The sequence below is a fragment of the Ictidomys tridecemlineatus genome, chromosome 4 (genome assembly GCF_052094955.1).
Source record: "Ictidomys tridecemlineatus isolate mIctTri1 chromosome 4, mIctTri1.hap1, whole genome shotgun sequence".
NCBI classification, from domain to species: domain Eukaryota; kingdom Metazoa; phylum Chordata; class Mammalia; order Rodentia; family Sciuridae; genus Ictidomys; species Ictidomys tridecemlineatus.
The window spans coordinates 171,812,805-171,839,147 of NC_135480.1; the positions used below are offsets into that span (position 1 = coordinate 171,812,805).

At 37.1% G+C, this 26,343-nt stretch overlaps 1 pseudogene; it reads left to right on the forward strand.

The window, feature by feature from the left end:
- The first annotated feature begins 698 nt into the window (after positions 1 to 698).
- The window catches only part of LOC106144916 (sodium-dependent phosphate transporter 1 pseudogene), a 29,617-nt pseudogene continuing 3,972 nt past the window's right edge, over positions 699 to 26,343 (forward strand).

Consider the following 26,343-nt stretch of genomic DNA (forward strand, 5'->3'; position numbering starts at 1 on the left):
TATTTTATTTTGAGACAGGGTCTCACTAAGTTGTTGAGGCTGACTTTGAATTTACGATTCTCCTACCTCAGCCTCCCAAGCCACGGGGATTACAGTCTGGGCTCAACTTCTAGTTTAACATAGTATCTGCCACCAACTCTCTACTAAGATACCTCTGAAGATGGAGGAAAGCAGCCTGCATTCTAGCTTGCAGTCCAGTGCCCAGAACAAATTGTTAGGTAGTGAGTCGGCCATTCACAGGTGAGAAGGATGACTAAAAACCACAGGAAACCCTATCAGACAGGCAAACGCCTGGAGGATGGGGCCTGGTATGTCTAAACCATTGCCAACCATCATTAGTTACATCCCTTTAAGAAAAACTGTTGTTTTAAGATCATGTCATACCCTTCCAGGTGGCCAGGACCTTCTCTTATCACCAAAACTATGTCACACGGCACTAACCATTCCTTATGACCAGGACATCCCAGACCCTCGCCAAAAAAGTTTGCTGAGAACTGTTCAAAGGATAATAAACAGATTAAGTTCGTATGGGAAAGTGAGACAAGAGGACCCAGAAATCCTTAAAACCTTCTGACTTGGCGAGAGTCATTGTCACTCTCCTGTCCAAAAGGATCCAATTCTCAGCCTGGAGGATGTCCCTGTCCCTTTCCTTTCTTCCTCTTCCCTTCCCTTATAATAAACTTTGCTGTTGTGTTACCATGTGTCCTGTCTTGCCTGGATCTCCTCAAGCAAGAACACAGGAGTGCAGGGTGCGGACCTCCAGGGATGCCTCGCTGGGTTCTGCAGGTGGGTCTCCTCTACAACACAAATCGTGCCCCAAAACACACCCCCCAATGGCAATTTCTGGTTTCCTGTAAAGAACTGATCTCACCACAGTCACCAGCCAACTGGGTCCACAAAACAAGGTGATAATCCACCTCCCACTCAGGCACCACTGAACGTAAGTGGAAGCACTCAGCCACAGCTGCAGGTTCCTTCCTTTGTGTGTAGCAAAGGATGCTCATATTAAAACTATAATATAGATTTTGGATTCCTCCAGGACCACTTAGTGACTGGTTGGGAAAAATCTGTATTAATGTTCAGTGTTGCCAAGGACAAAAGGAAATTCTTATGTCTCAATTAAGTTGGGGCAAAACTGGCCTTTGATCATCTGTAGTAAGTGCTCTGTCTTCAGGAAAACTTTAATATGGACAGCAAAAATGTGAGGAGGAACTTTTATTTTAGATTTAAAACTAAGTTGCATAAGTTATTTCAAATGAAAACAAGTGGTTTGCCATTAGGAAACTAGAGGTGTTTCTAGACAGTTTATTCACACCTATAAACCTAAGTACCTTGGGGGAAATCCCCTCGGTTCAATAACTTTGCCAAATAAAAGATAAAATATGATCTCTCTTGTAGAATTTCTTGAAGGGTTCCACCATCAGTATGGGGTCTCAATTCATTCCCTAAAGTAAAACAAAGATGTGAGAAAACATATATATGAGTCCCCAGGGTTGTCCCAATGCTACTGTCCAGCCGGAGGTCTTGGTTCATATAACTAGAAGTCCAGGTTTACATCAATTCTGAGCATAGCTGCTGGTCTATAGAATAAAAATTTTTCTATAACAATATTATAGAAAGCTACCCAGCATTTTGAAGATCTGTTTTTCTCATGTCTTAGCATAGGTTCCAGTTCCAGGTCTATCTCTTCTTCTCAGTTCTAAATCCACAGAAGGGAGAAGTCTTCTCTCACAGAATTTTTTTTAATTATGCAACTAAGCTAAATTGGCTCTGTTTGGTCTATTTTGGGTCACATTCTGATTATGAAACAATCTTATTGGACAGGTAGATATGACCCTTAAATTAAACAGACCTGACTTGCAAGCCTACTCTAGAAGCCAGAGTGAGACGGACCCTATTCCAAGTGCATGTATTAAAGTTATGGGAGGGAAAAATGGAGGAGCTGGTGGCAAAAGAAGGGGAGATTGATGATGAGGGGTGAAAACTGCAGCTGTTCCCACAGATACCTTTCTGCTGAAATCCACCACTGCTCTCCCCTGCACAGAGGTGTCCCCAACAGGAGCAACGGCAAGGCCATTCTTCAGAACAGAACCACAGCAGGGCAAGGAATTATAAAGCTTCCACCTCCAAAGTATTTTTGTTGTCATTTGAGGGGTGTCTATTACTCCATTTTGCTACCTACAATATAATAAATTTGAAATATATTTAAAACATGAGGATTCATAGCACTTCTCTTATTTTTTAGCATGACAAGTCTTGACCCAATAATCTGATGTAAGCCAATTTTCCCCATCATCCCAGATATGGAACACATATAAAAATTTAAATTCAACAGTATCATTTGGTTATATGATAATAATAAGAATAAAATTATATTATAGTATTTAAAATATGTTATAGTTAATGTTAATTAATATAACATATAAGCTCTAAATTACAATCTCCAATCTATTATTTATTAGCACATAATAGTTATACATAGTAGTTGTGTTCATTTTGACAAAAACCATGCATCTGTGGAATTTTATTTCAGTCCTGTTCCCCACCTTTTACCTCCCCTCCCCACCCCCCATTCTTCTTTATGTACTCCACTGATCTTCCTTTTGCTCATCTATTTTTGATTGGTACTTTCTAACTTAAAAAAAATGAAGTTCACACTACTGTCATGTATGAAAGAAATTTTTAAAAATGAAACTCCTTATGGTATATTTATATATGAACATAACATCATTTTGTCAAATTCATTCTGTATTTGCTCCCCTTTCTCCTCTTTCCTCCCTCTTTTGATCTCCTTCCTCTACTCCACTGATCTTCCCTATATTTTTATGATACCTGATCCTCCCCTCCTTCTTTCCCTTATTTTGTTCTAGTTTCTGTATATGAGAAATAATATTTGATCCTTGACTTTCTGAGTCTGGCTCATTTCACTTAGCATGATGTTCTCCAATTTCATCCATCTACCAGCAAATGCCATAATTTCATGCTTCTTTACAGCTGAGTACAATCCATTGTGTACAACACACACACACACACACATACCACATTTTCATCTTCTTCTTCTTTTTTTTTATTGGTACTGGGGATTGAACCCAGATGCACTTAACTACTGAGCTACATCCTCATTTTTATTTTTTATTTTGAGACACGGTCTCACTAAGTTGCTCAGGGCCTCACTAAATTGCTGAGGCTGGCTTTGAACTTGTGATCCTCCTGCTTCAACTTCCCTAGTTGCTGAGATTATAGGCATGCACCACCACACCTGGCTTGTACCACATTTTCTTGATCCATGCATCTATTAATGAGCATCTGGGATAATTCTATAATTTGACTATTGTGGATTGGGCTGCTTTAAACATTTAGGTGGCTGTGATTTTAGTTTTTTGGATAAATACCAAGGAGTCGGATAGCTGGGTCATCTGGGGATTCCATTCCTAGTTTTTCTCCAACCTATTTTAATATATCTGTGTCAATTTCATTGAAATGTTTGCAGAATTTAAAATTTTGGACTTAATGGGTTAAGAAATGTGAAAATCATGAGCCAGTGAAAATGCAAGAGAAATCTCTGATGGCAACTGAGCTCTGGGTGAGGCTAAGACATGGGTTGATTCTGTCCTTCTGAGCATCCAGTACAACCTCCTTTGAACTCCTAACATTGAAGGTTTCAGTCCTAGTCAAAGTTCCCAAAGATTTCTTAATGCCTCTGGTTAGGGTGACTCTGCCTCAAGGAAACACTGATCTTATGTCTCAAAAATCTGGATACCGAGCTGTGGGTCACATTTGGAGATGTTCAAGTTTGTTCTTTACTACTCAACTCTCAAGTGAACTATTCTGTACAAATCTACTTTAATTATGTATTAATTTCAATATTATTACATGCAGTACACAACTGCTGCTTATTAAAAATTAATCAGTATCCTATCAGTTTTATTTAGTATTCATTATAAGGCAATGTTCACTTTTTTTAAAAAAGGCCTCCAGATAAATGTGTTGCTCTACATAACCAAGCAGTGATTTGCCAGAAATAGAAATACCCTAATAAGAATTCTGTCTGCCTTTTCCCTTCCCTCCTCTCTTTAATGGCTCCATTCACGACTACCAATAATGAACTGGTGGAAGGGACTGACAGGGGCTGGCTGGGCACAATACATGAGGGCTGCCTGTTGTAGGCTGCTGTTGGATTTGGAAGGCCAAAATCCTATTCTCATTGGCAATTAAAATTATTCAGTGTCCTTGACTTCAACAGCCCCACTCTAGAGATTTTGCTGCAGCAATGTCTTTGTTTAGATGCTGATAAGAAGCCACAGAGTTTCATTTTTTCATTTCCATTACAGCACTTTCCCATGCAGATAAGTGGAGGGTAAAATAATAAGACTTAAACAGTTTGTAGAGAGAGTCACATGGGACTGCGAAAAAAAATAAAATCTTGAGCTATTTTCTCCTAATCTGAAAATAACGGTTAATATTTGTGGAGACTTTACTATGTGCCAAGTACTAAGTACATATCTTATTTAATCCCAATGTGTCTACTAAGTTATTCTCACTTACTGAATTCAGTGTTTTTTTTTCATTCCTTAGAAGACTTTATACACATATTCACAATTACTGAGCAATACCTTAATGCAGAAGAAACAAACCCTTAACCCTGCATTCACAATGCTAAACAATTTATAGTGAAAAGAAAAGGTACAAGTGTGGTCTCTGCTGATTATCAAACCCAAAGCAACATTTCAAACCCAAGTTTAGTAATGCATACTGGCCTGATATTACTTTTTAATATAGGAGGTATTGCAGCACATCAGGCTATTACTTTAACATATTGGCCTCAAACTAGAATTGACTCAAAAAGAAGTTTTAAAAAAGAATATTCATGGCTCCTTCTCAGTGAGCCACAACTCAGTGGGTTCCCACTCTACCTTTTCTTTGACTTTCTCTTTGGTTCTAGTTAACAAGTAAAAGAAGTTTGAAATGTGATCAGCCAATTTATTGTATGGGCTATTGAGTTGACAAAAACCAACCAAGTCAACATAAGTAAGCAGGGAAATAATGGGTATAGGGTGGGGGATATGATTTGGGGGCTCATGAGAAGTCAAAAGCAGGGAAGCACCCAGGCTTTAGGAAGTAATGGCAAGTGAGGAGGATAGTCAGGAATCTCATCTCCTTTTTCATCTGTGGTATTTTCTACTCTCTTCACAGACCAGTTTTTTTTTTGTTTCTTAACCAAATGATAACCACATGTTGGCCAAATAGGAAACACTGTTTTCTCCCTCTCATTCCCTATTTCCAATTCTCAGATGAAATACTTGCAGAAATGAAGTCATGCATTCACCTCTGGACTATTTAACTGTCAGTGACAAGTGACATGGGATCCATTAATACAGGTTGGGAAATAGTTGCCCAAGTAAAAGGCAATGACTAAGAACTGAATAGATGCCCTAAAAGAAATTGTGTTAGAGTTCTCCAGAAAAAATAGAACTAATAAGATACATAGAGAAAGACAGACAGAGACGGAGGAAAACAGAAAGAGAGGAAGAGAGATTGTAAAAAAATTAGATCACGCAATTATGGAAGCCAAGATGTCCCAAGACCTGCTGTCAGCAAGCTGGAGACCCAGAAGGAAAGCCTATTCTGTAGTTTCAAAATTATTTCAAAGGCCTGAGAATCAGAAGAGAGCCCATAGTGTCATTTCCAGGTAAAGACTGATGTTTAGCTCAAGCAGTCCAGCAGATGAAGTTTTCTTATTCTGTTCTTCAACTGACTAGATGAGGCCCACACACATTAGAAAGGATAATTGGCTTTACTCACTCTATTGATCCAAAGAGTAATTGCCTCCAGAAAGAATTTTACAGATTAGAATAGTTTGGTCAACTATCTGGGCACCCTATGTCCCAGTCAAGTTAACATATAAAATTAAACGTCATGGGTATCCTCCACCACAAATAACACAGTTTTTTTCTAGAATTTTAATGAATGGACTGAATTAAAATATTCATTCAGCAATATGTTAATCTCCTATAACAATGTAGATAATCATATAAAATATAAAATTTCGATAATAAAAAATTAACTGCTACATACTTGAAAGGAAAGTGGAATGCCAAACGGAAGCCTTGAGCCAAAAAGCATTTCTATAATCCAATTAATCACAAACTCTTCTTAGAAAAGGCACCAGGAACCCCATCTCACTTTCCTTACTAAAAACAATGAGGTAATAATGAAGTATTTATTTACTTTCAGATTTATTTGAAATTTTTATACTTATTACATCATTATATTCTTCTTTGCTTAAGGATGTATGCATACTCTGATTCATAAACCAAACCATAGGAATTAACACTTACCACAGTGGTGGATGTGATGACTTTTTGCATTATTAAGCAGAAGCAGAAGGTAATTAAAAACTTGATGTTTTAATCCACTAATGAAAGGATAACTGATTAGCCTGTGGTTTACATTATTAAGCAGGTTTGAAAGGTTAAGCATTCATGTTCTGAATTATAGAATAAAGGTTACTCTCATCCATTTCTTGCTGCAGAAAGGAAGTGTGTTAAGAAGACACTTCTTAAAACATAAACAATTTTGCAATATTTACTCTTTTAAGTTATTTATTACCATTTATTCACTGGATACTTGAATACCTACTATGGACCAGAACTGGACCTTTTTTTTCTTTCTTTTTTTTTTTTTTTTGAAGTGCTAGGTATTGAACCCAAGGTCTTGTGCATGCTAGGTAAGCACTCACCATTAAGCTATCCCACTCCTGTTGGCCTTAACTTTAAGGGATTCATATTCAAATGCAAAGAATGCTTTTTTTAATTTTTAAGCTAGTTGGCTCTATTAAATATGTCTGCTATTTAGAGTCCTGATATCAAAGAAAACCAATAGTATTAGTTTCAGTGTATGTCAATCTTTTAAATATTGATCATTTACATACATACCAGGAAGTACTTAGTCCTTTGGGTACTATCATTAGGGATTAGCTACAAACCCCCACACTACTTTTTAATCTTTTTTGATATCCATCATTAACTTCACAATTTGTAGTAAAGCAATAAGAATAAATACATATTTGATCCCAGACCAGGGGTTCCAACATACGAATAAGATTTAATGTCCTATCTGCTCCTTTATGTAAGGGTCAAACCATGTTGTTATGACATAAAAAAATTTTAAAAAAATTGTCATTTCCTGTACTCAAATGTCAAGGAAAAATTTCATTGGTGTTACATAACTGTTGCATGATTTGTCGAATCAGTGGTGGTGTGGTGTTGGAACAAAGGAATAGATCCAGAGTCATAAGACTGTTTGTCATATCTTCATTATCATATGTTTGTGGGATCTCCATTAAGTAACTTCACCTTTCTATGCAGTGGTTTTCTTCATTGAAAAATGGGTAACATGCAACCTGTATTCCCCACCCACAATGAATCCGGCTAACCCATGACTCACTTTAGCCACTAGCATGTGGCAGAAGTTATACAGAGTCAGTTCTAGCCCTAAACTTTAGGAAAACATGTACTTTTGGGGACCCCAAACTACCGTGTATGAAATCTAGCTATCCTGCTAGCCATGATTATATGAAGAGACCTTTGGAGATATAAGTCCAGCTGAGCCCAGTCTTCTAACTGCTCCCCCCAAAGTGCTAACCTAAGAGTCAAGACACCCTGAATAATAGAGTCTCAATCATTTGATTAATTGCAACTCTATGAAAGACCTCAAGCAAGACCATCAGCAAAACTTTCTAGCTAAGCCAGGCAACCCATAGAATATTTGAGAAATCTATTAACTCTTTATTATTATATCAATAGAAACTCACACAGCAGGTTACAGCATCTTAGCCACCATAGAAATTACTCCTCAAAGAGTATCAAAAGTTACATGTGACTGCACAGTGAAACAGAATCATCAGACTGGCTCAGTGGTTCTACCTCAGAATCCATCCCAGGCCCATTTCCTATGATTGGCCACACTTTTCCTTGTATGACTCCAGGAACCACCATTTATTTTTAAATCATCATAGCTTTATTTTATTTATTTATTTATTTTTGCAGTTCTGGTGATTAAATCCAGGGCCTCGCGCATGTGAAGAAAGTATTATACGGCTGAGCTTCATCTCCAGCCACGAATCATTATATATTTATATAATTATTAGGCAATAGCAAAGTTTATTGAGGTAGGGGTACCATATTCTAATTCTCAGAGTTCTCATTTGGATTTGGGAGAGAAAGCAGTGTAATTAATGGTAATATACGCTGAGGTTAGTTAAATAATTGAAAACCACTGATTTTAAGTGCCTCCGAAATTTTGAGACATAGGTCTATTGTGTTCTGTCATTTCTTCTTTTTCTTTCAAATACTTTGCCAACTTAAAAAAAAATCATCTTATGCAAAATGTCAGTGAAATACATTTAGTTCATTTCCAAGTAGTCCCTTCTTGACCTCTGGAATTTTTTCTTAGTTTTACTAGTTCTGGTTCTTTCCCCAACACCAGACTTAAATGCAATAGTGCCACCAGGGAATACATAACAAAAACTATTTAACCTAGTCAAGGAAGACCTCACAAAAGAGGCAACCTTTGATCTCTTTCTTACATAAAATTGGAATTTTGATTTGCTTTCCCACACTCTACAGGATTGATGAGATGGTATAATAAGATACTCACCCTTCCACTACAAAAGCCAAAGAAGACCTACAAAAAAAATTAAGCCTCCTTTTACCACCCTAAAGCCCATGTTCAAAATAAGGATGGAAGGAAGAAGACATATTATTTAAGTGTTGCAGTATGGGAAATTCCTAATATTTATTTAATCAAACATTTACTGAGCACCATGTATGAAATTCAATACTAGACTCTGGGTTATTGATAAACAACATCATCCATGACCTCATTACAATTACAATTTAGTAAACAATTCCAAGAATATGTTCCAGTTGCAAAAAAAAAAAAAGGAATATGTGGAGAGTTAAATCAAAGTACAGTAAAGGGAATGGACATTTCTACATAGAGACCTCAGAAAACATGTCAAGGTGTGTTGTGCACTGAGAAATGAGCAGTATGGGTGAAGGATGTTCCAGGCAGTAAAAGAAGATGTATTAGTCAGCTGTGCATCTCTGTGATGAAAAGACCTGAGAAGAACAACTAAGAAAAGGAAAGTTTATTTTGGCTATATGGTTTAAGAGGTTCAGTCCATGGTCAGCCAACTCCATTTCTCTGGGCCCAAGATGAGGCAGAACATCATGGCAGAAGGGCATGGTGGCAGAAATCTGCTCAGTTTACAACAGTCAGGAATCAGAGAATTCCATTTGCCAATGACAAAATATAAACCCAAAGGCACTACTGAAGTGACCTACTTCCTCAAGCCTTGCCCTACCTACTTATAGTTACTACCCATTAATCCATTCAAATTAGTAATCCATCAAATGGATTAATCCACTGACTAGGTTGCAGCTCTCATAATCTAATCATTTCTCCTCTAAACATTGCCTCACTCATGTGCTTTTAGAGGACACCTTATGTTTTAGTCAGGTTTTTTTTGTTTGTTTGTTTTTTGCCACTATGACCAAAATATCTGAAAAGAACAATTTTGAAGGAGAGAAAGGTTATTTCGGGCTCAAGATTTCAGAGGTATCAGTCCATAGACAGCCAACTCTGTTTTAGGGGCACAAGGTAAGGCAAAAAATTATGGCAGAGAGTGTGATGGAGAAAAGTAGCTCAAGACATGGACAAAAGAACAAAAAGCCCCTCACCAAAGACAACATATACCCCAAAGGCATGACCCAGCGACTCACCTCCTCCCTCCCTGCCTTACCTGCCCACAGTTACTACCCATTTAATCTCTCTAAGGGAATTAATATGCTGATTAGGTTAAAACTCTCATAATCATTTTACCTCTAATCCTTCTTTGTATTATCTCACACTTGAGCTTTTAGGGGACACTTTATATCTAAACCCTAACACCTTATATCCAAACCACAACATTTCTGCTCCTGGCCCCTCAAAAAACTCTTGCCAATCTCACAATGTGAAATACATTTAGTTCATTTCCAAGAGTTCCCATAATCTTAACAGTTCCAGCATCACCCAAAAGTCTAAGTCTAAAATCTTATATGAGACTCACGGAAAATTCTTGACTGTAAGCTCCCTACAGAAATCAAAAGCAAGTTGTATATATCCAACACATAATGGCACAATGTAAACATTTTTATTCCAAAGCGGAAAAATAGGGGCATAGAAAGAAGTGGTGGGACCAAAGCCAGACTAAAATTCAGCTGGACAAACAAGTCCTGTAGCTCCACATCCAGGATCTGGGGCACATTGACATTATGATGTTCTCTCTCCAAAAGGCTTGTGTAGCTCTTCCCCTATAGCCTCCTTGGTTACATCCTATATACCCTCTCTCTTGGCTTGTTTCTGCTTGATTTCTGCAGCTTTTTTTAGGCAGATATTCCAAATTTCTGGCATCTCTCCACCTTGGGGTCTCCCCTGCAGCTTCAGTTCTCTTCTCATGTCTTTACACATTGTCCTCTCAGGGACTGCCTGGAAGGATTCCAACCCTGCTACACTTTGCCTGGCATCCCAGGCCTTTCTTTGAAATCTTGGTGGAAGCCCCCACCAAGCCTCCACAACCTCCAAATTCAGTATCTTGCATTCCTGGAGAACCAGCACCACATGGACAATGCCAAGATCTGACACCAAGATCTGACACCATCTTGAGCAGTAGCCTGGTCTCCTGGGACCATGATTGCAGCCGCCTCTTGAGTGCCTGGGCAACTGAGCATAGGGAAACAACTTCCTTTGGCTCCCCTGTGCAAGCAAAGTGACTTCCTGGTCTCTTCTCAAAGAACTTTTACACCTGGAGCCTGTGATAGGTGTGGGGTCTTCACCAATTTCTGAGATGCCCTCAAGTACTTAGCATTCCTTTAGTGATTATAATCTCTTCAACAACCACACTTTTCCAGCTCCAGTTTCTTGTGCACTTTTCTGGCCAAACCACAAGTTTTTCAAATCTTTCTGCTCTGCTTCTCCTCCTTATCAGGGTAGTAAACTTGGCTAAAAGATGCCAGCAATATTCATGTCACTGCCTGAATACTGTGCAGCCTTCAAATTTCCTCTGTCAGACTAATTAGTTCATCTTTGAATTTAGCATTGCAGAAAGTCTCAGGACATAAGCAAAATGTAGACAACTTCTTTACCAGAAAATAACATGAATAGCCTCTAGTCAAATTTACCAGAGTCCCTCCTTCTACTCTGAAGCCATATGGGCCCAATTCTTACTGTTTGCAGTCCTATTAGAAATCTGGTTTTCTGAGCTCCCACCAAAATCACCCATTAAATGCCACTTACAACATTCTAACTCTTCTCCAGCCTGCATCTCCAACCTTTGACAAGCTCCTTCCGCAAACCAGTTCCAAATAATTTCAAATCATAAATTAGTCCCAAAGATGACCCCACTCATGGCATCAATTTCTGTGTTAGTTAGATTTGTGTCACTGTGACCAATATAGTTGATAAGAATAACTTAGAGGAGGAAAGTTTTATTTGGGGCTCACATTTTCAGAGGTTCAGTTCATGTCAGTCAATTTCATTTTTCTTGCCCAAGGTGATGTATAGTATCATTGCATAAAGGCATGGCAAAGGAAAGCTGCTCAATTCATGACAGCCAGGAATCAGATAAAGTTCCACTTGCCAGAGGCATGCCCCCCAAACCCTAGAGGCTTACTTCCTCTAGCTATGCCCTACATACCTACAATTACCACCTATTAATTCAGTCAAATTACTAATCCATCAAACGGATTAATCTACTAATTTGATTACGTAGTAGATTATAATAATCTCATCGTATCACCTCTGCATTGTTTCACACATGAGGTTTCAGGGAACATCTTATATCCAAATCATAACACAAGATTAACACAATGATGGAAATGTTGAACAGCAAAAGAAATTTTAGGATCTCAAATGACTCATCATGGCTGTAGCATGAGTGGGAAATGAGGACCACAGGAAAATGGTTTTTATCAAGGTCAATGATTTTTGGCAGATTGCTGCATGTTAGGGTACTTCCAATTACTTTTAAGTTCCTTGAAGTTTAAAAATAAAAGACAATCAAGAGATTTAGAATAGATTTTTGTTCCCAAGCTAAGAAGTTTCAACTAAATTGAGAAAACCCTAGGGAGCCCTTTCAATGTGGTAAGCAAGAATTGCATGATCAGATCTGCCCTTCGTAGATTAGAGATTGATTTGGAAGGTAAAACTGGAGTCAAGTAGGCCTAAAGTTGCTACATAGCCAACCCTACTATAATTGAAGAAATTTGCTGATAGCAGAATGTATTGCTTACTCCCTCTGTAGTTTAAACCAGAAAAAGGACATAATAATGACATATTTATTTACTATCCAACCTGTACAAAATGAGAAGACAGACATATAAGGGATAGGATAGAGAGAACCAAGGCCTGGACATTAAAACTAAGATCATCAATAGGGCACAAACTCAGTTTATATGAATATAAGTCAGGCTATCATCAGAGAGATGGAAGGTTTAATTAAATAACAGCAGTCACTTTCATTGAATTCAATTTTAAACTTTCCCTCCAAAGAAAAATGAATAAGAGGAAATGTTTACTAATATATAGCCATCGTCCCCTGGGAAACTCCAATTCATCTACAACTGTAGGCCAGGGGCCCAACTCTGGGTGCCCTGGTGCATCAGGTCTGGCCACTGACCCCAAAAACCAAATGGAAAAAGAATTAAGGAAAACCAGAAAAGGAATGTATTCAATATAGCTGTATTAGAAAGACAAGGGGCATCAAGAATCTCAGTCATGTTCTTTGAGAGATTGGCATGAACTTCAAGTTTAAATATGGAAGAAACAAAAGTGAGAGGCAAGAAGAGTGCCTGGTCAAGCAGTGGCAGTTAAACTGGGGTCTGGTTGATCATTGTCTCATAATTGGTCAGGGAGGGCCTTGTCCATGGTAGGAAAGATGCTTTCTGTTACCTAGGGGATACTTGTCACAAGATGTTTATCCCCCAGACCTATTGTTCCTGAAATCCAAATTGACTGCAGGAGAAAATGACTCTGACCAAAGAAAACAGATGCAAAATGGAGGCAGAGACGCCAGGGTTTTCCTGATTTTAGTTACCCATTGGGTACCAGCAGGTCCAAGTGAAGAATCAGTACTTCTAGCAAAAGCACCCTCTAAGTCCTTGTCATGCAACCTCAGAAAGACAAAGGGTCTCTGAAGCTGTGCATGGTCAGCTAGGTTTGACTTCATCTTTTCTTTGGGAGTGCTACTTCATCTCATGGGCTTAGGGGTAGGGGAAACAGTGAATCTATGACTAAGGAAGACATCAAGTAGAATAAAAAACACATTTAAACTTAATGCTACTTAAATAAAACAAAGTTGATGAACAAAATGGGGGGAAGGGTAATGATTTTTTAACCTTATCATGTAGAGGGTAGGAGGATTAATAGCTTGCTTTTATAAAGTGTTTTAAAGATAAATTTTGCTGTTAACTTGCCAAAATGCATTCTTATTATGATTATTTGCTGTTTCCTGCATAAATATTTAATGGTTACCCTGGGAAAGTAGCTCTTTTTTAATCTGTCATCCTTTTCTTATTAGTAGATAATATGAAACAGCCTAATTTTTTCCCGGAACATATTATTTAAAAAAAAAAAACCCACCTCCAAGACTGTTTCCTATCAACCAAGCAATAATGTACAAATAAATCATGATAGTTGTGGTCTTTCTGATTAATGAGAACCCCATGATATAGTATAAACTGTGTTAGAGATCCTTTAAGGTAAAAAGGAGTTAATTTTTCTCTGTGCCCCTATGGAGGCAACAAAACGTGTCATTGCCAAAGTAAGCTTTTTACTAAAGAAGCTTTTTACAGTTCTGACTTATTCAGCTCTTTCTCAGCATTACTAACCACAAAACATGCCTTATTTATAGAAACACGGGTTTCGCAAATTAAGAGAAAGTACTCCTGGTGTCACCCAAAGTGGTGATTTTTAGCCAGCATGCTTCATATCCCACTAATTAATCTATTTGCAAGAAGAAAGAAAATGAATATCAATGCCTCTTTTATCTGGACTTTTAACCCTTAAGTGAAATCAACACAGGCCCTGGGAACTGGCCAGGGTGCCCAGCCCTGCTGCATAGAGGATCCCTGGCTGACTTTTTTCTTCTTAATCTGCACATCCTGGACCTTTGCCTGTAACCCTGGAAAATGAGCATCTTGGCCTCCCACGGCAGCAAGCATGGTCCCACATGCATACACAACACCTGGCATGGAGGGCAAAAGGGCAGAAAGCCAGTGGACAGTTCCTGGCAAGTAAGATTGTCACAAAAAAATATCAGGAAATGAGCAATAGGATAATCATGAGGAGAAATAGCATGTACATGGTTACCCTTCACAGACCATAGGATTACAGTGTGTTTGTCACACTCACAGGTGAATACAGGTACAGAGAAGAAGCAAAGTCTGAATATGTTTTCAATTGTTGCCAGGAGAACCCTTTGTCCCCAGTACACTAATTCTAGGTCCAATTAGTTCTGAACCATTGACCCACAGAACATGCTATTAATTCTAAAACACTGGCTAATTTCTTTCCCACCTGAAGCCTTAATGAATTGGCTAGCTCTGCCTCCATCAATGGGAAGCCCTTATCTGGAAGATCAGTCCCCAAGAGATGACTTTTTTTTCCCCCACCACGTTTGATATTGCTCTACCTTCCCGTGCTGTGCCTTTCTGCAAAGCTGTGACCTTAGATTTGAGCTCATCCATAGACAAGCAAACTTCTTTGGGTAGAGGAAAGATCCAAGTATGAGTCCTTGAGTCAAATTCCCTCAAAAGAATGAGGTTAAGCCCTGTACCTCACCGAACAAGGGGAATTTGAATCTTCGCCCTTTTCACTTAAGAGCTGTGTGACCTTCAGCAAGTGAGCATTTCTGAGGCTCAGTTTGCTCATTTGCAAAATGAGGAAATGGCATTATAAGGATTAAATGCCAGCTATTACCATATTCTTCATCTAAAAATGCATTCAATCGTATTTCAATGTAGAAACAGTGAATTTAGTGTGAATGAAAAAAAAATTGCTAACCTTTAATAGTAATAATTATTCACAAATTTATACTTCACTCTATCCTTCAGTTGTATGACCAAAATGTAAATGAAATAGTTTTTAATTGAGAATCTAAAGAGTTTTTCACTCATTTGTGTCCATTGTCAGTTATGCATTTATCTTTTTCAAAACCAGCACTCATGATTCTGATTTTGTAGATGACTTTATGTTTGATATTCCTTAGTATTTGGGACTGCTACATATGGTTGTACAGGTTATGTACTCACAGCCTTAAAAAAAAAGTCATTTTCTGAGTATGTAACAGATGTGATTCTGCAATTTGTATTGGGGTAAAAATGGGAGTTCAAAACCCAATTGAGTCAAATGTATGAAAGATGATATATCATGAGCTCTGTAATGTTTTGAACAATCAATAAAAAATGAAAATTTTAAAAAAAGTCATTTTCATAGACCATAAGGATGTATCTAAAAATACCAGATTTCTTTAAATGAATGAGTTATGCAGAAACAAACCTCCTCTTCATAAAGCTCCCAGAACCTAGTGTAAGGCAACATTCAACACCTGCAGGGTCAACATCTGTAATCACGTGCAATTTGGTTATATTTACTCTCTTTGCTTTAAAGTTTTGATTTATAATATATGGCTTTTTAAAAACAAAGGATATAATGCTTACTGATATTTTAATGAAACAATTATTTATAACCAAAAATAAAATAATTTTACATAAGAGACAAAAGAGAAGAATCACGAACTTTACTATGATTTTCAAGAAACATTTTTGCTCTGTCAAACGTTCTATTGTTGACTAACAACAAATAGTCCAAGCAACTTTTAACTCATATCCTTGCTTTCTAAATTATACATATCATTTTCAAAGTTAATTCAGCCTGGAAGAATTATTTTCTACAAATTCATATTAGATCACTGTACTTAGAAAACTATTTTTAAATGTACCCCTTTAAGCAATCATAAAATATTACATACCCAACACAAAGAATTTTGAAGGAAAAAGTAATGTTTTAGTTAGTTTTTTGTTGCTGTGACCAAAACACCTAAAAAGAACAACTTAGAGGAGAAAAGGTTTATTTAGGGTTCCCAGTCTCAGATGTCTCAGTCCCAAGAAAGTCAACTCCATTGCTCTGGGCAGCATATCCTGGGGGGAAGATTCAGCAGAGGAAAGTTGTTCAGTTGATAGTAGGGGTCAGAAATCAGAGAAACAAAGGGGATAGGGGGCTGCCAGGAAGATACACCCTTCTAGGGCATATCCCCCAGTGACCCACCTCCCCCAGCCACCACTGCCAACAGTTACCACCCAGTCGGTCTGCTCAAAGTAGCATGGACTGATGAGATTACAGCTCTCACAATCCAATCATTTTAACTCTGAACACTCTTGCATTAACACAGGAATTCTGGCAGGGAGACCTCATATCCAAACCATAGCAAGTAAGCATAGAAAAAAAAAAAGACTATGAAAATCGCCCATACTATTAACACCCCCAGAGATGACCTCTTTAAATATTTTTCTGTATGTATTCCCAGCTTTTCTTAAATTATATACATGTACATATGTAATTTTTTCTACAAATTCAAAATTATCCAATTATTTACACATAGTAGTCTTCAGTGTCCATGGAGGATTGGTGCAATTTAATCCTGTGTAAATAGTTGCATTATTTACAAAATAGTGACAAGAAGTTCACACAAGTTCAGTTAGAGGCACAGTTTTGGTTTATATTTTTGATCTGCAGTTAGTTGAATCCACATATGTGAAATCCATGGATATGGAAAGCCAACTGTTTTTTTTTTATTTTAACAATATCATCAACATACTTTGAAATACCTTCAAAAATATTATTTTAATGACCCCATATTAGTACATTATTGAATATTTGATTGCTATTAATTTTTAACATTATACATTTTGTGAAAAATGTCTTTTGCTTGAGTTTTTGATCAAGTATCCAATGACTTTGTAGACAAGATCCCTAGAATTTTCAAAGCACATGTTAAGGACTTTCTCACATATTGTCAGTGTCCCTCTATAAAATTCGTTTCACTAGAATAGTAAAAAAAAAAAAAAAAAAAAAAAAAAAGAGGAGAGGGAGTATTTTTCTCATATTCTTATCAAGGCTAGATATTTTTTTTAGACTGCCATAATTCTTCTGATATTTACCATATGCCTAAAATGATCAGGTCCTGGAGTATGGCAACAATAAATGCAGCCTAGCAGAAGACACAAAATTATAAATGAGTGAAAGGATTCATAAGTATGTTAGAGTCTGTAAACAAGTCTGAATGGCACCTGGCATTTTGTCAGAGGGAGTGGTTTGAGAAGTAACACCAGCAAGCCATTAAGTGTGGAGATTCCTTATTGGTTGACTGCTGTATCTAGTTTATGTTAATTAGATAAGCTGTATGGAATGTATAAATACCCGTCCTGTCCTACAATAAACGGCTCCCACTCCTGCTGTATCAACGTACACAAGTTGCTTGTCACCCCCGGGTTATTTTGCTGCAGCCGGACTGCCGCATAAGTAAAGGAATAAACGCAATTTATGCTGTCAAAGATGGAAAGAGCTCTGCTTAACAAAAGGTGAGACAACTTCCTGAGTAAGAAAAAATATGAGCAGGTAGTTCCATTTGTGTGACTGGCTGGGAAGATCTTCTTCTTTAAAAATACCTTCTAGATTTTAAAATGCTTTTCTGCTAGACAGTATTTTAAATGTCATCTCACAGATGAAGAGCAGGCATACCACTTCCAAAAGTTGGCCAACCACTGAGAGGAAGCCAAAGAGAAGTTGAATCAACACTTTGGGGTCGCCAAGGAGGTGCAAACCCTGTGATGAGTGTGGGATGGCAAGTTCAAATATGACCCCAGTGAAGCTCCTTTTTGCAGAGACAGCCTTTAAAATAAATTTAGCAGTACAGAGTGTTACTGTTTTTGCAGGCCTTCTAAAATCAGGGAACACTTATTTAATGTAGAAATCATGCAGACATATTAATACTTAAAATTCCAAGACAGCATAGAAATTTAACAACAAAATTTTGGTGCTAGTCAAGAAAAGGCATGAAGCTAAAATCAACAAGCTTCTCAAGTCTAGAGTAGTGAATGTGGCCAAAAACATTCAAATAAAACAGAGAACAAAACTGAATTGAGTTAAAAGGAATCTAAAACACTGCCAACATGCAGAATTAAGCTCTCTTGTTCTCTAATTTTGCAGTTAATTTGCCCCATTATAACCCTTTGATCTGTTATTTGCCATCAGTTTTACCACCAGGATTTTAGTTGTTCTTTTAATATACTCTTGGTATGCACGTATGCATCTGCATGCATGTATGTATGAACTTCAGAGCACAAATGACACCTTGAGGGGACAGAAAAGAGCAAGGAAAGAAAAGAAATATTAAACCCCAAGTAATACAGGCCTGGCATACTCTGCAATTTCTTCTATAAAGAAATATTTCTTTATGAATAATCCTGCCTTGGGCTATTATTCAAGTATCAAAAGGCAAAATCTAGATGTTAAGGCATATTTAATGAGACTCTAAGAATAATTCTGTTTTAAGTTACAACACAAGTAGCTATACCAAGAAAGCAATAGAATGTATTTAAGGGCATGGAGATCTGTATTCAAATTCTGACTTGATTAAAATTTGTGTGACAAATCTTTTGCAAATCACTTAATTTTATAAGCCTTTAAAATGTGTATTTTTAAAATAATACTTAACATCTAGAGTTGTGAAAATTAAATGAGACAATGCAAGTAAAATATCTTAGCATGTAGTACAATGTTATTAGGAATAGTAGAAATTGTTTTTATAATTAAGGACTATACTTACAAAAAAATTTCTTTTCTTCTTGCATTTCACAATTTCCTGTTGAAATACAGGGAATCATAGTCACTCAGATCCTCCTTCACCCAAATCCAAAATCTGAAAAATATAGTTATCTCTTCAGATACAGTTGATGTCTATTATTCATGATATCCAAATTCTACCTAGTATTTCTCATTCCTATTCTTCAGTGTATTAACTTCAATAAGCTTCATGTAATGCGAGTGAGAATATAGATTCATAGCCTGTCGAATTTATTACTCAGGGTAAATAATTTGCTCTAATGATTTAAAAGGAGGAGGAGGAAGAAGTGCAGGAGGAGGAGGAGGAGGATGAGAGAATGCTCCAAAAAAATGTAGAAAGTGGGACTGGAAGTGTAGCTCAGTGGTAGATTATTTGTCTAGCATGCAAGAGGCCCTGGGTTCAATCCCAACACGGAAAAAATATATTTAAAATACACACACATACACACACACACACACACACACACACACACACACACACACACCAGACTATCTCTGAGAGGCTGTTTGCTCAGTTCATATTGACACAGTCCTTTCTCCAAAACAGTTTATTCTGGAAGGATGAGGACCTTTGGCTACAGATCCTGTCTCAGGTGAAGGCTTTCAGAGGTACCCTGGATTGATAACTGGGGGAGTGACAGAATACTCTCATTTTAATTGTAAGGATAATGTGACACCCTGCCTGGCTCTTTTCTGGAGATTTCTACTGTGTGAAGGCAGCAAAACATCCAAGGTCCTGAATCACTAAAATAAATGAGAAAATGAGGGACCTTTGGATGTAGCACCAAACGGTTTGTTGAATCATAGTATATAGAGGACCTTGTCAGAACCTGACGTGTAAGGAGACATGAGTTTCTCATCCACCATGACAAGAAGAATAATTCCAGAGGAAATCAGATAGAAAAATTTGTCTCCATTCTGTTTTGAGGAAGTCTCCCAAAAATGTATATTAGGGGAATTAAATTTCCAGGCAGGTTGAGGCTCTTTGCATTTCATTCTTTAGTCTGTTTTGCCATCTAGATTTTCATCCTAGAGAGATGGAGAGACCAGAAAAGTTTCACTCTCTTTCACAGAGAGTGAAACTTGGTTTAATTGCAGGATCTGCTGCTCACAGGAAGTTTGAAAGCCTGAGTCCTTATTGGAAGTACAATCTGAATCTCCTTTACAACAGTTCCACTTCAGACAGTTTTATTTCTACCTTGGCGAATGAAATTAATCCAGAAAAATGCATTTGCTTACTATTCTCTTGGACAGACAGATTGTCGGTGTGCCTTGGCATTTTGGAATAGTAACCCTCATTATTTTCTCTGTTGTTATCCGCAAACTTTGACTTCTTCCTGTCAGTAGCATTATCCATGTAATTCATCAAAACTTCAGCTCCAACATAAACTCCTCGAACACACCTCGCTTGTGAAGTCTCCTCACTGGCTTTCTTCTGTTATATCCCTTCGAGTTAACTTCCAGCTGACAGACCAAGTTTTTTTCTTTTCCTTTTCTGGAATCATTAATCTTCACTGAAAAGCTATTCAAGTGCCTTCCAACAGCTTCAGGGGCAGAGTCTCCTGCTGGCACTCGTAACTCTCATAAATATTATTGGAATTGTGCATGTACATCAGGGAGAGATTTTTAACCTCAGAGAACATGAAAGGAACTCCAGCAGTCTCATTCTGAATGAGTATAAGTTGTGCAACTTAACGCAGGAGAGAGTGCATGCAGGTAATTAAGTAGGGATTGAAAGAGCAAACAGGTGTTCCATGCAATCTCTGCTTCTAAGGAGCAATAAGAATGTCATATGTCATTGTGTATTATTGTTACTTCTCATTACTTTTTATTTCCTCTAGTAAATTACAAACTCCCTGTGAGCAGAATCTTTGTATTATTTACAACGTATTTGGTGACAGGCCTTCAAAAGATGTTTGTTCAACAAGTGAGCAAATGCCCAAATAAATGGATAGATGGGTGGAAAGTGAAAATCTTGTGAAATAAAGCTTATCTTATTAATAAGTCAAAAAACAGTCGCTAGTAAGAACATACTCTCCATTATTAACATGAGCAAGATTTTGCAGGTCTTTTTTTTTTAAATGACCACAAATAGATTTTCTATTTTTAAAAAATATTTATTCTTTAGTTTTCTGCAAACACAACATCTTTGTTTGTATGTGGTGCTGAGGATCGAACCTGGGCGGCACACATGCCAGGCAAGCACGCTACCGCTTAAGCCACCTCCCCAGCCCAGATTTTCTATTTTTTAATACTGTTTTTTTTAGTTGTAGATGAACACAATACCTTTATTTTATTTATTTGCTTATTTATTTTTATATGGTGCTAAGAATCGAACCCTGTGCCTCACATGTGCTAGGCAAGTGCTCTACCACTGAGCCACAACCCCAGCACCCCCAGGTCTTTTTGAGAAGAACTATCATCAGTTAAATTGCAGTAGTACATGCCTGTAGTCCCAGCTACTCAAGAGACTGAATTAGGAGGATCACTTGAGCCCAGGAGTTCAAAGACAGCCTGGGCAAAATAGCAATGGGCAACCATAGCAAAACCCTCTCAAAAGAAGAAGGAAAGGAAAAAGGAGGCAAAACAACTGTCAACGTGTGAATGTGCATGCTCACAAATACTTATCCTGAAAAGCCACCCACGTAATTTTTGAGGCATGACTACTTCAGAGATTTAAAACATCAGTGTATTTTTAAATACATCTTGATGCTAATTGGGCATGCATTGGAGCCTTAGAGGTATTTTCTAAATAAATACTGCCTGTAGAAATGAGCAAGGTAAAGTTATGACAGGGAAAAAGAAACATTTTAATAAATGGAGTTAGAAAAAAAAGCTATGGTACACTTTTGTAAAAGTGTACTTACATTAAGGCTCAGTATATTTATATAAAAGCTGGACAAGAGATAAAGCTCTTGTGATAGATTATGAATTTAGAGATGAAATTAGGCTCATCACATTTGAATATTATAATGAGAATCATTTTCTAACAGAGAGAGTGTCAAAGTAATTCTCCCATTTAATTATTTCAGTTTTACTCCTGGAAAGCTGGCCAAGTCAGCTTGCTGGTCTGTGATGGTTCTCAATAAGCCTCCACAGTGATAAGCTGCACAGAGCACTTAAAACCCTATGCAAATCCCGGATTCTTCCCAACACTGAAATTATTTGACAGAGAATTTAAAACAACTTTGATTAATATGTTTAAGGTTTTAATTAAAAGATAGAACACATCCAAGATCAGAGATATAATTTCATTAGAGAGATTATATACATAAATAAAACAGTAGTCGAGATAAAGAACGCCTTCTATCTGGGAGACTAAAGCAGATGGATTGCAAGTTCAAGGCCACCTTTGGCAACTTAGACTCTCTCAAAAAATAGAAGGGACAGAGATGTTGCTCATGATAGAATGCCCCTGGATTCCATCCCAGTACCAATCATCATCATCATAATCATCATCATCATCAAGGATGCCATCAACAGCTCATCAGTAGTATAGACACAGCTCAAGAAAGAATAAATAGACTTGAAAAAAAGTCAACAGCTATGACTCAAACTGAAATCCAACAAGACAAAAAGAATAAAAAGTTTTTTAAACAACAGAACATCCAAAGGCTGGGATACAGTATTCAAGAGGATAAGGAAGGGGGCCAAAGGCAGAAGAATACGTTTAAAGAAATAATGGCCAAAAGTTTTCCAAAATAAATTACAGCATGCATCATCACATCCATGCTAAGAAAACACCAAGGATAATAAATAAATTTTTAAAAACAAGAAATACTCAGCCAAACACTTGCCCCCAAGTGTCCATTCTGAGAAGGGGGCAACTCTCAATCATGCATTTCTGAGAGGCATAGCTTCTGGTCCTCCCTGTCCCAAGCAACACCTTCACCTCACCTTGGAGTCCAACCTGAAGACTTGCCTAGCAACATATCACGATGAGCAGGACTTTCTATCCAGGGAATATACCTTGTGACCAGTCTGACCTGAAACCACCATACTATCCAAGTAGCAACTCTCCCTAATAGCATAGACCAACCAGTGTCTCCTAAGACAGCAGAATACAGATAGTAGCCCAACCCAATATCAGAGCAAAGGCAGTGGCTCAACTAGAGAACTGACAACAAGTTCTGACTGCCTGGATTACTTACCAACTGACTCTTCCAGAATCACCTACTAGACTAAATAGTAAAAGTCTAACCTTGAACTCTCCCCCCAACCAAAAAAAATTATTAAAGCCAAAATAGGGGGCTATCTTCTCAGATAATAACTCAAGACACAAGAATCATAAAAAATTATGAAATCTTTAAAAGAAACTAATAATATTTCAATAATAGACTCTAAAAAATGAAGATCTATAAATTGACTTATAATGAATTCAGAATATTCCTCTTGAAGAAGATCAGTGAACTACAAGAATATGCAGATAGAAAATTAAGTCAAATTTGGAAAACAATACACAAACAGAGCTAGCAGTTTGACAACAAAAGTAGAAACAATGAAAAACAACCTAACAGATATCCTTAAGATAAAAATATATATATAAAGCCTGAACTGAAAAATAATTTGGTAAAAAGCTTCAGTAGAAGACTTGATCTAGTAGAAGAAACGGTATGAAAGCTATAAGGTAGGACATTTTAAATTATCCAAAGGAGAAAACAAAAGAAGAAGAAAGAAAGACTATGGAACTCCACTCAGAGACCAAACTTGTGCATAATAGGAATTTCATTTAAAAAATAGAGACAAAAGGACCAGAAAGCATATTTAAAGAAATAGTGTCTGAAAACTTCTGTAATCTGGAGATCAATGCCAATATTTAGAAAGTACAGAGGTCCACAATAAAATTCATCCCAAAGAAGAGTTCACCAAGACATATAATGATCAAATTATCAAAAATCAAAGACAATATAATGAGAGCAACTATGAACAGAGCAGGGAGGAAGAGCAGGAAGAAAAGATTAACATTAAACAGAGACATGAGATGGGAGGGAAAGGGAGAGAAAAGGGAAATTGCATGGAAATGAAGGGAGACCCTCATTGCTATACAAAATTACATATAAAAGGTTGTGAGGGGAATGGGAAAATAAACAAGGAGAGAAATGAATTACAGTAGATGGGGTAGAGAGAGAAGATGTGAAGGAAGGGGAGGGGGGATAGTAGGGGATAGGAAAGGTAGCAGAATACAACAATTACTAATAGGGCATTATGTAAAATTGTGGATGTGTAACCAACGTGATTCTGCAATCTGCATTTGGGGTAAAATTGGGAGTTCATAACCCACTTCAATCTAATGTATGAAATATGATATGTCAAGAGCTATGTAATGTTGTGAACAACCAATAAAAAATTTAAAAAAACAAAAAAAAATCAAAGACAAAAGATAAACGATTTTGAGAGCAACAAGAGATAAGAAACACATCACATACAAAGGAGTGTTAATACAACTATCATCATATTTCTCAGCAGAAACCCTGCAGATGGATAAAGAGGAGAATGGTATAATCAAAATACTGAAAGAAAAATACTTTCAAGAATACTTTACACAACAGAGCTCTGTAATGACTTACCTTTGCCATTTTATTAATTGTTTTGGGGGGTGTTTTATACATTCTTTGTTCCTTTCTTCTGCTCTTGCTGTCTTCCATCATAGTTTGATGGGTCTATAGTGTTGTTCTTTGAACCCTTTCTATTTTTTGCTTTGAGCTTCTAATAAATACTTTTTTTGCTTTGTGGTTATCAAGAGGCTTGCATAAGCTAGGCGTGGTGTCACATGCCTGTAAGCCCAACGACTGGGGAGGCTGAGGCAGGAGGGTCACAAGTTCAAAGCCAGCCTCAGCAAAAGTGATATGCTAAGCAACTCAGTAAGACCCTGTCTCTAAATAAAATACAAAATAGGGCTGGGGATGTGTCTCAGTGGTCGAGTGAGTGCACCTGAGTTCAATCCCCAGTACTTCACAAAAAGAGGCTTGCATAGAACTTCGTATGCTTTGAACAGTCAATTTCAAGATGGTAACAACTTTGTGTATAATGCTATACTTTTATTACCACCACATTTTACATTTTTGATGTGAGAATTCATATAATTTTATGTGTATTTCATTACAACTTATTTTAGTTGCAATTGCTATGAATAGTTTTGTCTTTTAACCTGCACACCAAGACTAAATTTCTTTGTACACATCATTACAAATCCTAAGCTATTATGAATATGACTGTTGTATTGTTACCATTGTTTTTTGTGCTTTCATGTGTTTCGTTTTATTAATTAATGACCTTTTGTCTCAGCTTAAAAAACTCCCTTTAGCAATTCCTGTAGGGTAGGATTAGTGATGAAAAATTCTCTTAGCTTTTGTTTGCCTTGGAAATTTTTATCTCTTTCTCATTTCTGAGAGGCAGCTTTGCAGTGAATTATGATAGAGAATAACAAATGGATTTTTAAAAAAAGAAACTCAACTATAGGCTATATACAAGAGACTTCATTTTCAAGGACACACATAGGCTGAAAATGAAGGGATGGAAAAAGATATTACATGCAAATTAAAACCAAAAGAAAGTAGGTGTAGCTATATTTATATCAAAGAAAATAGATTTTAGTGCAGAAACTATAAAAAAGAGATTTAAAAAGAGACTCTGTCATTATATAATGATAAAGGGATTAATTCATTAGGAGAATGTAACAATTGTAAATATATATGCATTAGACATTGGAACAACTAAAATACATAAAACAAATATTCAATGATATGAAGCAAGACATAGTTTGTATAATAGTATAATAGTAGAGGGCTTTAATATCTCACTTACAACTTAAGGCTCTTTATCACAACCATTTCTCAGGTTTGTGTTTGCAGCAAGCATCCTTGATGGATAAGGTAATGTCTACACCCAGACAAAAAGTGGATTCTCTTACTGCTTAGTATGAAAAATTAAATTCTTCTCCTGTAACACAGCTCACTGCAGGTGCAGATTCTATGGAGGCCCATCTGTGTCACCCCACAGGACTGGAGGGCATGGAGGAATGGAAGCAACAGGATGCTCATGCTGTTGCTATGCTGCTGTGTCTCTGATCTAGAAATTTCATGTCACCTGCCAAGATCTAGAAAGCAGTAACAAGCTAGTTTGTTACCTCATGAGTAGAGTAAAATTTCAGAACCTTCTTAATTCATGATAAAATCTTAATTTTCTCATTTACCATAGAAAAGTAGAACCTGTCCTATTTTCCTCATAGAATTACTGGAATAACTGAGTAAAATAATAATTGTGCAGACACCACTGTCAATTTGTATATAAGATGAGATGTTATTTTAACCCAAATGACTATAGACCATAAGTAGAGCCCTGTGTCATAGCAATGAGACTTTCAAAATAGAATAACACTCTATTGTTGATTACAAGTCA